Raw genomic sequence first — 18,284 nt, 5'->3', positions numbered from 1 at the left:
ACAGATCTTTGTTAGGCTCCACACTGCACTGAAGAGTCAAAGTGTCTCATATGTTCATCTGACAAGTAAAAGAACACATTTTTGTTTCCCGAGGTGGGCAACTTGTTGGAAACAAACACAAAAGGTTTGAGCACTGATACCTGCCATTGCTGGCATTGAAAGATGCAACGCCAGCAATGTGGATTGTCAAGACTCAAACCAATCATCAAGCAAAGACAACAGGGATCAAATGTACCGCATTTTGATCCGGGACGTACTCTGCATGAAAACAAGCGCTCACTCTTCCTGCTCAACAAATGACAAGGGCGGAGCCTTATACCACGTGATACAGAAGCTGTGCCGTGTGATGCTAAAATTAGCAGGGAAAAAACAACGGAGAGCAAGTGACAGGAGAAAATCCGTCCCGGTCAACCACCCAAACATCAATAACGGGAACCTTATACAGCGCTTCCCTATACACGTCGAACTCCCGCAGGCACAAAGACATTACGGAGGCTATCACTTATCACATGACCAAAGATATGGCTCCATCAACACTGTGCAAAACGAGGGATTTAGGAAAACGATCAACACCCTAGACAAACGCTACACAGTGCCGTCCCGCAACTATTTTTCTCTTGTTGCACTACCTGCTCTGTACACGCAGCGTCGAGCAATGGTGGAGACGGAATTTCAAGCAGGACAACATTTTGCTGCAACAACAAAACGTGAGACATTTGTTGTTTTATGTTTATTTATTTATTAATATAGAGTGTGTGAGCTGTATGTAGTTTAGTTCTCATTATACTTTTGAGTTAACAGAACATATTCACATATTAGTTCATTAGATAAATGTGCATCACTCTGTATCCTTGATCTGCTGGGAATGTGTTACACTGTTTTCTTGACATGCTTAATTGTTGAATCATGAAGAGAAGGTTGTAAGCAGGAGACTCTGTGTCTAAAGACAGGGGAGATAGATAGACCACATTCCACACCCCCACCTTACAGAAAGCAGAGAAACAACTGCCGAGGTCATAACTTAGGCGCTGTAACAGAGAAAGAATGTGATGTTTTGGCTTTTACGACTAGCTGGGGGCCACTAGAGACTATAAAAAGCTGAGCAACCCGTCACCATTTTGAGACATGTGCCTGACCCTCTGGTAGCATCTCTCCCGTCCGGACGTTGTAATGCTCTGACTGTTGAATTGTATGGAAATAAATGATTGTTGATTGAGCATTGATACACCGAGTATTGTCCTTCCTTCAGCCCAAAGATTCAAAGAATTGGGAGATTTCAACAACTTGGTGCCGTGTGACCCGGATCTTTGGTGTGCTGAGGAGGTGTAGATTTGGCCTTTGGTGAGATCGTGGGGCAAAGTGAACAGAAGGCCGGCCTAAAACAGAAAGGTAAGCACAGCCTGTTGTATTATAAATACCAAATGTGCATATTGGGCTTTCCAAATTAATCTGTTCGCTGAGTCACATGTATTTTCACAGTAAATTTGTCGGTGTCTGGTTTTTGGCGCAAGATACTAACAACATAAGTTGAGGCTGAATTCCAGTGTGTTAAATAAACTGCTTCTACCGAGAAACTAATAAGATACTACGTTGAGCTAGTTGCAGCCACTTTACCTTCCACATTTAATTTTGTCTAATACTGGCTTCTGTAGCAATAATACGTTAGAATTTCTTCTGAAGACGCGGCCATTAGTTCAGTACATTGAAGTCGAGGTTTTGAAGTTGTTTATGGTGTCGGTAAAGTCCTGGCTCTTGCCGGCTATGAAATAGAAGTTGATTTAAGGAAAAGCAGATGCTGGCTCACGGTGCAGTTGAACACTGGCAACGCGGAAGCGAAACACGTCCGTAGGTTTGGTTTATGATACGGCCGTGTTCCGGTGGTACGGCCGTGGAGTGCAGTAGTGGTTGGTGCTAGTTTTAGTACATTGGATAGAGGTTTGACGGTGGTTTGTGGCGTCAGTCGAGTCTCAAGGGCTGCGGTCATAAAACAAAGTAAAATTTTACTTGCCAAGAAGTACATAGAGCAAAACCTGGTTTATGATGTCAGGTATAACTTCGGGGATGCAAGCATCACTTTTATGATGCGACTTTGCCCCGTTGTGGCGGTCATAAGCGCAGAGAAAGGGGTATTTTGGTCTATGGTGCAGTGTGCTTTAAGAAGACCTAATAGTTGAGCTCAGAGGTTTCTGTGCAAATTTCTGCTGATAAGAGGCGCTCTCTGTGTGTCACACTGATGGTGTAACGCGCTGTGTGTGTAAGGCGCGCTCTGGCTGTGGGTGAGGCGCGCGCTGAGTGTGTTTCTGTGTGTGAAGTCTGAACACAGTGACAGTGACGGTTGATGTGTTTGATTAGGAGGACGCTAGAGCAAAGACACATTTTAGGATCAAAGGTTGATGCCTAGTGTACCTGTGGAAATAATTTTGTTCATGGTTTGGCAACCCCCCTGTCTGTAGACGTGCAGGCAGGTTAAGTGCCGAGGTGGCGACTTGGGAACTGAGGACTCCCGCATAGCTACGGAATAACACTGGGACCGCAGCGTAATCGCGGGTTCACATTTATTCCGGACTAGAACAAGACACATTTTGCGAACAAAGGTTGAGTCTAGATTAGTAAAGAAATATAAAAAGGTTGAATTCCTCGTTTCAGTGGTTGAAATTGTTGTGTGCCTGTCCCCTGACGAGTGTGAAATTAAATAAAGAGGGAATTTGGAGCCACATAGAGATAGACGGGCATAATTGGGTGTATTACTCTGTGGTGTAATAAAAATAAAAAGGAGAGATAGTAAGAGGTGTGCAGTGGAGAATTATGGAGGAGTACAGAGAGGAATGTGTTGGGAGACTGGCGTGCAGTTTACGCTGTCAAGGTAGGCGTGTTGCCTGCTTATCTGTTTAACATGTGATGAAAATGAAATTAAATAAATCTCTTAGTGTGTTAATACAGGAAGCTGCGGACCTGGACCAACTGCCCCCACAAGCACAGCGGCCGAAGCAAAATTATAGGTAATGGGAACCACACCCAGCACGAATCAGCAGCTGTGAAACAGACAGCAGCAAGGAGAGAATTAGAGGAGGAATTAAGAGAAGTTTTAACACATAAAATTGGGGCCAACGGACTTGTGGAGGTTGGGAAGGCGTCCGGAGCATCACAACAAAAAGGTGAAACAAAAACACACACAAGCAGAGAAATCTGAGAGAAAGGCTCCTTTTAAGGTAACGCCTAGTTTGAGAAAAGATAAAATTAACCTGCCTGCCTACAAATGCACACACACGCAATGAAGAAACAGCTTACACTCATGAACACGTGAAGATTTTCCAGCAAGGCTAAAGCAGCGAAACTTAACATACATCTGTTGTTAAAGGATAAATACATCACTGACAAATAAACTCTCTGGGTTGCAGGACAACAATTTAACTTCAAAGAAAAAGACACTGGTCTGACCAACCAGTGAAGACATGACAAATTTAGTGGTAAAAGATTCAAATTGTGACATGTTTTCTGCTGATTGATTGATACAAGTGATTACTGAATGAAAGAAAATTTCCTTTTGGGCTTTTAAACATGATCTTAAGAATTTTAACAGGTGAATGTTGTCCTGTCAACTTGGTGGGTTAGGAGTTGATTATATCGGGAGAGAAAAAACAAAAAAAGGGGGGAGAGAAGGCTGACACAGGGCCTGGCCCCGTTGTCTCCCCTCTGAATAACACAGCCAACACAACATCATTTTCCTGTTCGTTTGTTTTTGTTTTTCGTTTGTTTTTGTTTTGTTTTGTTTTTGTTTTTTCTATACATATTTAATTACAGGCTGCTTTGCCGGCCCTGAAAGCCGAGGCTGACTGGACTCCTGCTCTCCCCCATACGTGACACTGACCAAATGCTGCAACAGCTGGACCCACAACAACGACCTGAGAATGTCAACAGACCTGCAGGAATGTGATCTCATGCAGCCGAGACGGAGAGCACTAAACCTAAGGCCCGTTTCACTACACGGGGGAAAATTCCCAGACTGCGTCAGCTGACAGAGCTCAGCTGTGATGAGACGCCCGCCAAGCCCGAATGAAAAATAAGGCCGAGCGAAAGAATGCTGACCTTGATAACTTTGCATTCACACTGTGCAGGACAGTGATGGACCAACACGGATGATCGGGCGGCAAAAAGGGCGTGACCGAGACAGGAGGAGTAACTGAGGTCAGAAGGCACCTCAGAATGGACAAAAAACACAGAAGAAGATGCAGGTTTCACCTGCGGTGAACATCGACACTGGAGAAAGGACTGCCCCAATTGGGGTCAGAACCAGGACGGACAGAACTTTGGGCAGCAGCAGCAGCAATGGTCGCAAACAAACTGAAAAGGAGGGGGGCAGGACCCCAGGGCACGCTTCAGGCAGTGGTTTACCCAGAACACCAGAACAGGAAAGTGATGAACACACACACACACACACACACACACACACACACACACACACACACACACACACACACACACACACACACACACACACGTCTCCAAACACACAGATTCAGAATGAAGTGAAATACACACATGAACACGTGCACTCGTTGAGTGAGAAATGACACACACACACATATACACACACACACACATACACACACACACACACATTGGAATGCTGATTCACTGAGAAGTGATGCACACATACACATGCACACGCTTGTGCAATGAAGAGTGATCCACACGCACACACACATACACGCTGATGCAATGAAGAATGCTTTGCTTATGCTGATATGCAAAATGCTGCACACAAACATCCCAATGCATAATTTTTATGAGGAGCCATTGATTACTTAGAATGTGTTATATGTCACCTAGAAGGCATTTATGTAGATTTTAGGAATAAGGTCTAAAACGGTTTGGTTATGAAAACAATGTCTGTGCGTGATGTCTGTTTATGGCTCAAGGCCTTGACTGAATTCTTTGCTGTGCTTCACACAGCCCTGATGAGGAACAGTGGCACAGAGTGAAAATGATGAATTAATAGTGTAAGTTTAGGTTGGAGTACGGCATTTTCTGTGATTGAGATTTAATTCAAGGAGGAACAAAAGGTGTTACGGCACCTGAGCTTCTCATTCCCACACAATATTGTCCCGGCAGGAAGCAAAACGTTCCTGTGAATTTCTGGTTGATTGTTTGGTTTTGCTTAGCGCTAGCTTGATGTTATCAGTGAGCTTTGGCTTGTGCTCTTTCTCGTAAGCGAGAGAGGGATAGTTTTATGCTTGGACATGTCTGCAACGGGCCCTAGTTTGTGTTATTTTAGTAGTATTTTGTTGGTTATGTCTGTTTTCGTTTTTGTTACAGTGCACTGAGGAAAAACAAATGAGAGGTGTGATCCACCGGTGGTGATATGTTTATATTTTGTGAGTTCATGATTTAACAATCAGCTCTTTAAACCAGGCCTGAAAGATTGAGATTTAAAGCGCTATGAAATATTCTTACAAAAACAGTTGCAAAGTGTGCTTCTCCATGATTGTAATTGGCTTGGGAGAAATTCACTTATAGGGAACACTGATCTAAAAGGATTGCACCGAGTCAATCCGGTCCAAAAAACAACAAGGAATTGTTTTCCTTTTAAAATGATGACGTCATCTTGCTGGTGATGGATGCTCGAATAGGTTGCGCGTGAGACTCCATTATCAGCAACTTCTGGTATGAATGTGTATGGATGTATGCATGTGACTGGACTGTGATGGACGGACTGGAAGCTTTGACTGACTTGATACTGAGACAATGACTGCACCCACTTTAGGATTAGTAAATGCCAATAAACAATTCACCCAGCCGACAAGAGAAGGGTGGATGCTTCGCTTTGTTTTGTTTTGTTTTTTCAGGAGCAGGAGGATAAGAGAGACTGGAGGAGGAGACTGTAGCTTCACATAAGTATGAACTGCAGACTTAACACTGTGGTTGCTGATTTTGAGTTACTGATGTTTGCATTAAGAAAACCGTGCTATATTAGCTGTGTTTTGATTAAGGTATCATGTTATATTATTGGTGTTGAAAACATGCAGTTCTTTGAATCTTTGGGCTGAAGGAAGGACAATACTCGGTGTATCAATGCTCAATCAACAATCATTTATTTCCATACAATTCAACAGTTAGAGCATTACAACGTCCGGACGGGAGAGATGCTACCAGAGGGTCAGGCACATGTCTCAAAATGGTGACGGGTTGCTCAGCTTTTTATAGTCTCTAGTGGCCCCCAGCTAGTCGTAAAAGCCAAAACATCACATTTTTTCTCTGTTACAGCGCCTAAGTTATGACCTCAGCAGTTGTTTCTCTGCTTTCTGTAAGGTGGGGGTGTGGAATGTGGTCTGTCTATCTCCCCTGTCTTTAGACACAGAGTCTCCTGCTTACAGCCTTCTCTTCATGATTCAACAATTAAGCATGTCAAGAAAACAGTGTAACACATTCCCAGCAGATCAAGGATACAGAGTGATGCACATTTATCTAATGAACTAATATGTGAATATGTTCTGTTAACTCAAAAGTATAATGAGAACTAAACTACATACAGATCACACACTCTATTTTAAAGGGTATAATATGATCTACAGCAGTATTCTAATTCAACTACTTTGATTACATATATAAGGTAACATATAATAACAGAATAATATCACAATACCCTCTTTTGATCTCTCATTAAAGAGATCACTAATAACAAGCACTTCAGCGTTGCAAGGTCCAGTTCTTCTTGATCCTGAGGCCCTCTGTCCCTCTTTAACGGGTGGACCATATGGGGGATGACCTCTGTGTTCACGCAGTTCAGATGCAAGCAAAGTTAGATTTACAACCATAACAGCAGTTACAGATGACACTCCCATCACTCCCCATTTTCCCACAGCTTTATTTTGGTGCTCCAGTTTTCCACCCCCATTTTAATGCCCCCTTATACCTTTCAAATGTACTTAGACTAGAACCTCTGTCTAAGGAGCTTTTAACCTTTATTTTTATTGCTGCAGCTACCAGTGTCTTCCGGTTGGGTGATTCTCAGCTTCTTTCTTCGACCTCCGGGGTTAGACCACCCTTTAGTCATTGCACAGTTCTGGGGATTATTCTGCCCCGATTTCAAACAAGGATCTGTGTGTTTTGGGTTCACCGGCGTGTCCCCCTTTTTGCCAAGCGCCTCTCGAACCTCGTTGGTCTGGTGTTCCTGGTTTTCGCCAACCCCTTCATGGTTATTGCTGTGTTTATGGGATCCATCTTCTCCAGGAGCCCAAACGTCATGACACTTGACCCCAGTTGCTGTCTCGGCAGTCCCTACATCTGTCCCTGCTGTGAAGGGTCCTCACATCTCCGGGTCCCCGTCTGGTGTCTGTTCCTTTCTCTGCAAGAGACAGAAAACCAAAACACCTCTCTCCCTAGCCTTGATAATCTAATATTGTTATCCATTGTTCTTCTAATGATTCAAATTTGGTTTAAAATATTATGTTCAGGACCTATTCTAATCATAATCTATGTGTGTGTAAAAGAAATCAAAAATTAGTGAACCCTTTCTAAGTCTAACACATTATAAGCTTAAGTTTTACCATAGCTAAATTATTAAACACAGAAATAACGTCATAAGATGTTCATAAAACCATTGTTTGATGTTCGGACTCAACTCCCCCTTTTTGACACACTCCCATGTGTCAATTCATTGGAGCTAGACAATTAAAAGAGAAGGTTGGTGACATCATATCTCAGAAAGTATCAGAAATTCTTCTCTCGAGTACCGTTGCTCCAGCCTTGTCATCCCTGAGGATCTTCGATCCCGAAAATGTCCCTTCTCCTCATGTAATAAAGTCTGTCCTCCTTCCATGCCCTGGTAACTGGTCCATCCAGAGCTGTAACATTTTGAAATGTACATACAACAAGCCAAACCACACCTTGGTCACACCAACCCTTTTCCGCCCCGAAGATGTCCAATGCCATCCTAGTATGGACTGTCAAAAGTGGCTTTAACGCTGACTATCCTGACAATCCATTTTATAACGTTTCCTGGTCAGATTTGCCAATCTCTGCACCAGGGTTGTAATAGTTTTGCAATTTTCATCAGTTTTTATTTTTATTTAGCTTCGACTTCAGATTTTCAATTTTTACCAGTTGTAAGTAGTTTTTACCAATTCTTTGCTAGTTTAGTGTAGTTTTTATTTTCTGAAAATCCTTAGTTTCAATTTAGTTTTATTTGTGTTTTGCAGAAATGAAGTGTAACAAAATCCCAGTTCCATCATATCAGTCAAGCTCTTCTGGTTATCCTTGGGTGTTGAGACTAATAACTATTAACTCTTGCCGCACCGTGTGGTCCTAATTTTGGTTGGAGTGAATTGATAACCTTTTGAAGGCGATTGTTTCACACCTTTATTTAGATGTCCCAGTCCTGTTGTCTCGGGATACATCACGCTGCCTTATCTGGGGTTAGCTGTTTTCTGGGGATGCGGGTTGAGTGGGTGAGCTCTTCAAGGAGGGGGAGTGTGCTCCCCCTGATGAGGTCTTCTAGGTAAGCTAGGTTAACCTTCTTGTGTGGGCTTTTCAAGTGCACTTTAAGGTTAGTGGGACTTTTAGTTTTATAAATGTCCCTCATGACCCCCTGATGACCCAGTATTTCATTTTTGCACACTGTAGTACACATTTTAGTTTTTGCTTGTAGCTCGCATACTCTACTTGCCACTCCTCTAATTCCTGATGTTTCTTAGAGAGGGCAACAGTACCTTTAAAATTATATCACATGTGTGGGGGTGTGGCCTTGCCAATTGTTTTGCCCACCTTTTCAAAATGGCTGGCGTGCCCACAAGCACATTTCATGGAAAAAGAAAGGTAAGCTTGATATTTACATTTAAAATGTTTTGTTAAACTCAGATTTTTATTTTATTCTTTTTGCAAGTACCCCTCCTCGGTGGCGAGAAACTGTTGGTGTGGTCAAGTGGGTGCTCTGGAAACAAACGCTCAGGACAGAACAGTTATCAGTCATGTACTTCCTACAAATTTTGCATATGTTTTATTCCATATTGATCCTCTGAGTGTAATGGTACATTTTAATTTGAATTTATCCAAACTAAACACAATATTTTCTTTATTTACTTTGCTCTTGTTCTTTTTCAGTACCACATCCTATCAAATGTCCCTGTCGATTATATTCTACATTTAACAACTTACTATTTCAAGTGAGAACCTAAATCATGTGGACCAATGTTTATTATTGCATATCTCTATTCTGAATGTGGCCAGTCATTCATAGGTATTGTTCAATTTTGGCGATTTTCCTCTATAAAATTTAATTGACTTTTTACAGTGGCCTGCTATGGTTAATAATAACATATTCCAGTCATGAGTGGTATCAAAAGTCTTCTCCACTGTAGCAGTTGGCATTCCCAATAATATAACATGATACCTTAATCAAAACACAGCTAATATAGCACAGTTTTCTTAATGCAAACATCAGTAACTCAAAATCAGCAACCAAAGTGTTAAGTCTGCAGTTCATACTTATGTGAAGCTAGAGTCTCCTCCTCCAGTCTCTCTTATCCTCCTGCTCCTGAAAAAACAAAACAAAACAAAGCGAAACATCCACCCTTCTCTTGTCGGCTGGGTGAATTGTTTATGAATTGTTTATTGGCATTTACTAATCCTAAAGTTGGTGCAGTCATTGTCTCAGTATCAAGTCAGTCAAAACTTTTAGTCGTCAGTCCATCACAGTCCATTCGCATGCATACCTCCATACACATTCATACCAGATGTTGCTGATAATGGAGTCTCCCGCGCAACCTATTCGAGCATCCATCACCAGCAAGATGACGTCATCATTTTAAAGGAAAACAATTCCTTGTTGTTTTTTGGGCCGGATTGACTCGGTGCAATCCTTTTAGATCAGTGTTCCCTATAAGTGAATTTCTCCCAAGCCAATTACAATCATGGAGAAGCACACTTTGCAACTGTTTACAGTAATAATATTTTATAGCGCTTTAAATTTCAATCTTTCAGGCCTTGTTTAAAGAGCTGATTGTTAAATCATGAACTCACAAAATATCAACATATCACCACCGGTGGATCACACCTCTCAGATGTTTTTTCTCCAGTGCACTGTAACAAAAACGAAAACAGACATAACCAACAAAATACTACTAAAATAACACAAACTAGGGCCCGTTGCAGACATGTCCAAGCATAAAACTATCCCTCTCTCGCTTACGAGAAAGAACACAAGCCAAAGCTCACTGATAAAATCAAGCTAGCGCTAAACAAAACCAAACAATCAACCAGAAATTCACAGGAACATTTTGCTTCCTGCCGGGACAATATTGTGTGGGAATGAGAACCTCAGGTGCCGTAACACCTTTTGTTCCTCCTTGAATTAAAACTCAATCACAGAAAATGCCGTACTCCGACCTAAAACTTACACTATTAATTCATCATTTTCACTCTGTGCCACTGTTCCTCATCAGGGCTGTGTGAAGCACAGCAAAGAACTCAGTCAAGGCCTTGAGCCATAAACAGACATCACGCACAGACATTGTTTTCATAACCAAACTTTTTAGACCTTATTCCTAAAATCTACATAAATGCCCTCTGGGTGACATATAACACATTCTAAGTAATCAATGGCTCCTCATAAAAATTATGCATTGGGATGTTTGTGTGCAGCATTTTGCATATCAGCATAAGCAAAGCATTCTTCATTGCATCAGCGTGTATGTGTGTGTGCGTGTGGATCACTCTTCATTGCACAAGCGTGTGCATGTGTATGTGTGTGCATCACTTCTCAGTGAATCAACATTCCCGTGTGTGTGTGTGTGTGTGTGTGTGTCATTTCTCACTCACTCAACGAGTGCACGTGTTCATGTGTGTATTTCACTTCATTCTGAATCTGTGTGTTTGGAGACGTGTGTGTGTGTGTTTGTTTCTCTTCATTCTGAGTCAGTGCATGTAGATGTGTGTGTTTGTGTGGGTGTTTGTGTTCATCACTTTCCTGTTCTGGTGTTCTGGGTAAACCACGGCCTGAAGCATGCCCTGGGGTCCTGCCCCCCTCCTTTCTCAGTTTGTTTGCGACCATTGCTGCTGCTGCTGCTGCTCAAAATTCAGTCCGTCCTGGTTCTGACCCCAATTGGGGCAGTCCTTTCTCCAGTGTCGATGTTCACCGCAGGTGAAACCTGCATCTTCTTCTGTGTTTTTGTCCATTCTGAGGTGCCTTCTGTCCTCAGTTACTCCTCTTGTCTCGGTCACGCCCTTTTTCGCCACCCGATCATCCGTGTTGGTCCATCACTGTCCTGCACAGTGTGAATGCAAAGTTATCAAGGTCAGCATTCTTTCGCTCGGCCTTACTTTTCATTCGGGCTTGGCGGGCGTCTCGTCACAGCTCTGTCAGCTGACGCAGTCTGGGAATTTTCCCCCGTGTAGTGAAACGGGCCTTAGGTTTAGTGCTCTCCGTCTCGGCTGCATGAGATCACATTCCTGCAGGTCTGTTGACATTCTCAGGTCGTTGTTGTGGGTCCAGCTGTTGCAGCATTTGGTCAGTGTCACGTATGGGGGAGAGCAGGAGTCCAGTCAGCCTCGGCTTTCAGGGCCGGCAAAGCAGCCTGTAATTAAATATGTATAGAAAAAACAAAAACAAAACAAAACAAAAACAAACAAAAAACAAAAACAAACGAACAGGAAAATGTTGTTGTGTTGGCTGTGTTATTCAGAGGGGAGACAATGGGGCCAGGCCCTGTGTCAGCCTTCTCTCCCCCTTTTTTTTTGTTTTTTGTCTCCCGATATAATCAACTCCTAACCCACCAAGTTGACAGGACAACACCGGTATATGTTAAAATTCTTAAGATCATGTTTAAAAGCCCAAAAAGGAACTTTCTTTCATTCAGTAATCACTTTTATTACTCAATCAACAGAAAACATGTCACAATTTGAATCTTTTAACCACTAAATTTGTTGTGTCTTGCCTGGTTGGTTAGACCAGTGTTCCTTTTTTTTTTTTGTTAAATTGTTGTCCTGCAACCCAGAGGGTTTCTTTGTCAGTAATGTATAGACTTCATCATTTAAGTATGTTAATTTTTCTTTAACCTTGCTGGAAAATCTTCACGTGTTCATGAGTGTAAGCTGTTTCTTCATTGCGTGTATGTGCATTTGTATAAAAGCAGGTTAATTTTATCTTTTCTCAAACTAGGCGTTACCTTAAAAGGAGCCTTTCTCTCAGATTTCTCTGCTTGTGTGTGTTTTTGTTTCACCTTTTTGTTGTGATGCCCCGGACGCCTTCCCAACCTCCACAAGTCCGTTGGCCTCAATTTTATGTGTTAAAACTTCTCTTAATTTCTCCTCTAATTCTCTCCTCGCTGCTGTCTGTTTCACAGCTGCTGATTCGTGCTGGGTGTGGTTCCCATTACCTATAATTTTGCTTCGGCCGCTGTGCTTGTGGGGGCAGTTGGTCCAGGTCCGCAGCTTCCTGTATTAACACACTAAGAGATTTATTTTAATTTCATTTTCATCACTGTTAAACTGATAAGCAGGCAACACGCCTACCTTGACAGCGTAAACTGTACGCCAGTCTCCCAACACATTCCTCTCTCAACTCCTCCATATTTATATTACACCACAGAGTAATACACCCAATTATGCCCGTCTATCTCTATGTGGCTCCAAATTCCCTCTTTATTTTAATTTCACACTCGTCAGGGGACAGGCACACAACAATTTCAACCACTGAAACGAGGAATTCAACCTTTTTATTTCTTTACTAATCTAGACTCAACGTTTGTTCGCAAAATGTGTCTTGTTCTAGTCCGGAAATAAATGTGAACCCGTGATTACACGGCCGTTCCAGTGTTATTTCCGTGGCTATGCGGGGGCCCTCACCTCCCCAAGTCACCACCTCAGCACCCGGACAACGCCGGTCCTGGCCACGCGTCCACGGACAGGAGGGTCGCTACTCCATAGGCAAATGTTCCACAGGTACACTAGGCATCAACCTTTGATCCTAAAATGTGTATTTGCTCTAATGTCCTCCTAATCAAACACATTAACCGTCACTGTCACTGTGTTCACGCTTCACACTCCACATAAAAAACACACTCAGAGCGCGCCTCACTCACATATCACACTCAGTGCGCGCTTTACCCACAAGACAGCACCCAGAGCGCGCCTCGCAGCTTCACACACACTCTCTCACCCAGAGCGCGCTTTGACACTCACACACAACACTTTTCCTCAGCGGGAATTTTACACAGAAACCTCTGAGCTCAACTATTAGATCTTCTTAAAGCACACTGCACCATAGACCAAAATACCCTTTTCTCTGCGCTTATGACCGCCACAACGGAGCAAAGTCGCATCATAAAAGTGATGCTTGCATCCCCGAAGTTATACCAGACATCATAAACCAGGTTTTGCTCTATGTACTTCTTGGCAAGTAAAATTTTACTTTGTTTTATGACCGCAGCCCTTAAAAAAAAAAACTCGACTGACGCCACAAACCACCGTCAAACCTCTGTTCAATGTACTAAAATTAGCACCAACCACTACTGCACTTCACAGCCGCATATCACCGGAACACGGCCGTATCATAAACCAAACCTACGGACGTGTTTCGCTCTCGCGTTGCCAGTGTTTAACCGCACCGTGAAGCCAGCATCTGCTTTTCCTTAAATCAACTTCTATTTCATAGCCGGCAAGAGCCAGGACTTTACCGACACCATAAACAACTTCAAAACCTCGACTTCAATGTACTGAACTAATGGCCGCGTCTTCAGAAGAAATTCTAACGTATTATTGCTACAGAAGCCAGTATTAGACAAAATTAAATGTGGAAGGTAAAGTGGCTGCAACTAGTCCAACGTAGTATGTTATTAGTATCTCGGTAGAAGCAGATTACTGCAATCTAGACCAACGTAGTATGTTATTAGTATCTCGGTAGAAGCAGTTTATTTAACACACTGGAATTCAGCCTCAACTTATGTTGTTAGTATCTTGCGCCAAAAACCAGACACCGACAAATTTACTGTGAAAATACATGTGACTCAGCGAACAGATTAATTTGGAAAGCCCAATATGCACATTTGGTATTTATAATACAACAGGCTGTGCTTACCTTTTTATTTTTGGACCGGTCCTCTGTTCACTTTGCCCCACGATCTCACCAAAGGCCAAATCTACACCTCCTCAGCACACCAAAGATCCGGGTCACACGGCACCAAGTTGTTGAAAACATGCAGTTCTTTGAATCTTTGGGCTGAAGGAAGGACAATACTCGGTGTATCAATGCTCAATCAACAATCATTTATTTCCATACAATTCAACAGTTAGAGCATTACAACGTCCGGACGGGAGAGATGCTACCAGAGGGTCAGGCACATGTCTCAAAATGGTGACGGGTTGCTCAGCTTTTTATAGTCTCTAGTGGCCCCCAGCTAGTCGTAAAAGCCAAAACATCACATTTTTTCTCTGTTACAGCGCCTAAGTTATGACCTCAGCAGTTGTTTCTCTGCTTTCTGTAAGGTGGGGGTGTGGAATGTGGTCTGTCTATCTCCCCTGTCTTTAGACACAGAGTCTCCTGCTTACAGCCTTCTCTTCATGATTCAACAATTAAGCATGTCAAGAAAACAGTGTAACACATTCCCAGCAGATCAAGGATACAGAGTGATGCACATTTATCTAATGAACTAATATGTGAATATGTTCTGTTAACTCAAAAGTATAATGAGAACTAAACTACATACAGATCACACACTCTATTTTAAAGGGTATAATATGATCTACAGCAGTATTCTAATTCAACTACTTTGATTACATATATAAGGTAACATATAATAACAGAATAATATCACATTGGGAATGCCAAATGCTACAGTGGAGAAGACTTTTGATACCACTCATGACTGGAATATGTTATTATTAACCATAGCAGGCCACTGTAAAAAGTCAATTAAATTTTATAGAGGAAAATCGCCAAAACCTTAACAATACCTATGAATGGCTTGCCACATTCAGAATAGAGATATGCCATAACAAACATTGGTCCACGTGATTTAGGTTCTCATTTGAAATAGTAAGTTATTAGATGTAGAATATAATTGACAGGGACATTTGATAGGATGTGGTACTGCAAAAGAACAAGAGCAAAGCAAAGAAAGAAAACCTATTGTGTTTAGTTTGGATAAATTCAGATTAAAATGTACCATTATGCTCAGAGGATCAATATGAAATAAAACATATGCAAAATTTGTATGAAGTACATGACTGATAACTGTTCTGTCCTGAGCTTTTGTTTCTATAGCACCCACTTGACCACACCAACAGTTTCTCGCCACCAACAGGGGGCATTTGCAAAGAATAGGGAGGAATATCATCAAAACTGGGAAAGGTAAGCCCCGAAGGGGGTGATGACACCATAACTTTCACTTATGGTCAAATTCTTAAAATTTGACCCCAAACTTGAAAATTCTTCAAACATTTAGAGACGGAGTGGATAAACCTAATGTCACAAACCACATAAGGATGGAGCATTTGAATCAATAAGATGGTGAAATAACACGCAGTAAAATGTGGATCATGTTGATTATGTTTATTCCAGTGTGCAGAGGAGTCAATTCCCTTCACAAAGTTTGTAAATTCACTTGAACCAAAATTGGGAGCACCCGGTGCTGCAAGAGTTAATAGTCACAATACCCAAGGATAAGCACAAGAGCATGACTGATATGATGGGACTGGGATTTTGCTACACTTAATTATTGCAGACACAACTAAAACTATAACTGAAACTAATCAAAACTAAACTAAACTAGCAAACAATTGGTAAAAACTGATTTATACTGATATAAAATTGAAAATCTGAAGTCGAAGCTAAATAAAAATAAAAACTAATGAAAATTGCAAAACTATTACAACCCTGGTCCAGACTAAGATGGCGTTGGACATCTCCAGGGCAGAAAAGGCTTGGTGTGACCAAGGTGTGGTTTGGCTTGTTGTATGTACATTTCAAAATGTTACAGCTCTGGATGGACCAGTTACCAGGGCATGGAAGGATGACAGACTTTATTACATGAGGAGAAGGGAAATTTCCGGGATTGAGGATCCTCTGGGATGACAAGGCTGGAGCAACGGTACTCGAGAGAAGAATTTCTGATACTTTCTGAGATATGATGTCACTAACCTTCTCTTTTAATTGTCTAGCTCCAATGAATTGACACATTGGAGTGTGTCAAAAAGGGGGAGTTGAGTCCGAACATCAAACAATGGTTTTATGAACATCTTATGACGTTATTTCTGTGTTTAATAATTTAGCTATGGTAAAACTTAAGCTTATAATGTGTTAGACTTAGAAAGGGTTCACTAATTTTTGATTTCTTTTACATACACATAGATTATGATTAGAATAAGTCCCTGGGTCAGAGAGTCCTGAACATAATATTTTAAACCAAATTTGAATCATTAGAACAACAATGGATAACAATATTAGATTATTAAGCCTAGGGAGAGAGGTGTTTTGGTGTTCTGTCTCTTGCAGAGAAAGGAACAGACACCAGACGGGGACACGGAGATGTGAGGACCCTTCACAGCAGAGACAGATGTAGGGACTGCCGAGACAGCAACTGGGGTCAAGTGTCATGACGTTTGGGCTCCTGGAGAAGATGGATCCCACAAACACAGCAATAACCATGAAGGGGTTGGCGAAAACCAGGAACACCAGACCAACGAGGTTCAAGAGGCTCTTGGAAAAAAGGGGGACACGGAGGTGACCCCAAAACACACAGATCTTTGTTTGAAATCGGGGCAGAATAATCCCCAGAACTGTGCAATGACTAAAGGGTGGTCTAACCCCGGAGGTCAAAGAAAGAAGCTGAGAATCACCCAACTGGAAGACACTGGTAGCTGCAGCAATAAAAATGAAGGTTAAAAGCTCCTTAGACAGAGGTTCTAGTCTAAGTACATTTGAAAGGTATAAGGGGGCATTAAAATGGGAGTGGAAACCTGGAGCACCAAAATAAAGCTGTGGGAAAATTGGGAATGATGGGAGTGTCATCTGTAACTGCTGTTATGGTTGTAAATCTAACTTTGCTTGCATCTGAACTGCGTGAACACAGAGGTCATCCCACATATGGTCCACCCGTTAAAGGGGGACAGAGGGCCTCAGGATCAAGAAAACCTGGACCTTGCAACCCTAGAGTGCATGTTGTAAGTGATCTCTTTCAGAGATCAAAAGGGGGAATTGTTAGATTATTCTGTTATTATATGTTACCTTATATATGTAATCAAAGTAGTTGAATTAGAATACTGCTGTAGATCATATTATACCCTTTAATATAGAGTGTGTGAGCTGTATGTAGTTTAGTTCTCATTATACTTTTGAGTTAACAGAACATATTCACATAGTAGTTCATTAGATAAATGTGCATCACTCTGTATCCTTGATCTGCTGGGAATGTGTTACACTGTTTTCTTGACATGCTTAATTGTTGAATCATGAAGAGAAGGTTGTAAGCAGGAGACTCTGTGTCTAAAGACAGGGGAGATAGATAGACCACATTCCACACCCCCACCTTACAGAAAGCAGAGAAACAACTGCCGAGGTCATAACTTAGGCGCTGTAACAGAGAAAGAATGTGATGTTTTGGCTTTTACGACTAGCTGGGGGCCACTAGAGACTATAAAAAGCTGAGCAACCCGTCACCATTTTGAGACATGTGCCTGACCCTCTGGTAGCATCTCTCCCGTCCGGACGTTGTAATGCTCTGACTGTTGAATTGTATGGAAATAAATGATTGTTGATTGAGCATTGATACACCGAGTATTGTCCCTCCTTCAGCCCAAAGATTCAAAGAATTGGGAGATTTCAACAAGAGAGAGAGAGAGACAATAACAGCTACCAAACAGTCGTCATAATTCGTCACACAATGAGAAAAGGACAAATCAACAAGTAACAATGACTAATTAATATTAAAATCTGTAACATAATGTATTGTTTGGAGTTTAGTCTGACTGGTTCAGGATGACCTGCCATTATCCAATCACACGTCTGCTTACCTGCATCTTTTCTCTTTTTTCTAACCTGAGCACCTGATGGCTTTGAACTTTTGTTGTCCATCTTCCATTGGTTTGAATTTTGCGCTCCAGTACAAACACAAATCCCCCAACCCGAGGATCAGCACAATTAACCTAACAGACCTACACCTTAGTTCACAGATTCACTTTGTCTAAGGTTGATTTCTGGGATTTCACACAACCCAGGATTCAGATCGTGAATCCATGATGGGCTTGGATTTACATCATTATAAATGAAATGTACTCTACTTGGAAGCAGCCGG

At 41.9% G+C, this 18,284-nt stretch overlaps 1 protein-coding gene and 1 long non-coding RNA gene across 4 annotated transcripts in view; one reads left to right on the top strand and one right to left on the bottom strand.

Annotated features, from left to right (window-relative positions):
* The window catches only part of LOC308397978 (uncharacterized protein), a 339,745-nt gene that overhangs the window by 305,602 nt on the left and 15,859 nt on the right, over nucleotides 1-18,284 (bottom strand). The window lies entirely within an intron of this gene.
* LOC308399300 lies at nucleotides 2-4,498 on the top strand. Its single transcript, XR_013972115.1, has 2 exons — nucleotides 2-2,863; nucleotides 3,802-4,498. It is a non-coding gene; the product is annotated as an uncharacterized lncRNA (long non-coding RNA).

The sequence above is a fragment of the Rhamphochromis sp. 'chilingali' genome, assembly GCF_963969265.1.
Source record: "Rhamphochromis sp. 'chilingali' genome assembly, chromosome: 1".
In the NCBI taxonomy this organism is placed as follows: domain Eukaryota; kingdom Metazoa; phylum Chordata; class Actinopteri; order Cichliformes; family Cichlidae; genus Rhamphochromis; species Rhamphochromis sp. 'chilingali'.
Note: the sequence above shows the minus strand (reverse complement) of the source record. Positions and strands in the feature narration are given on the sequence as shown.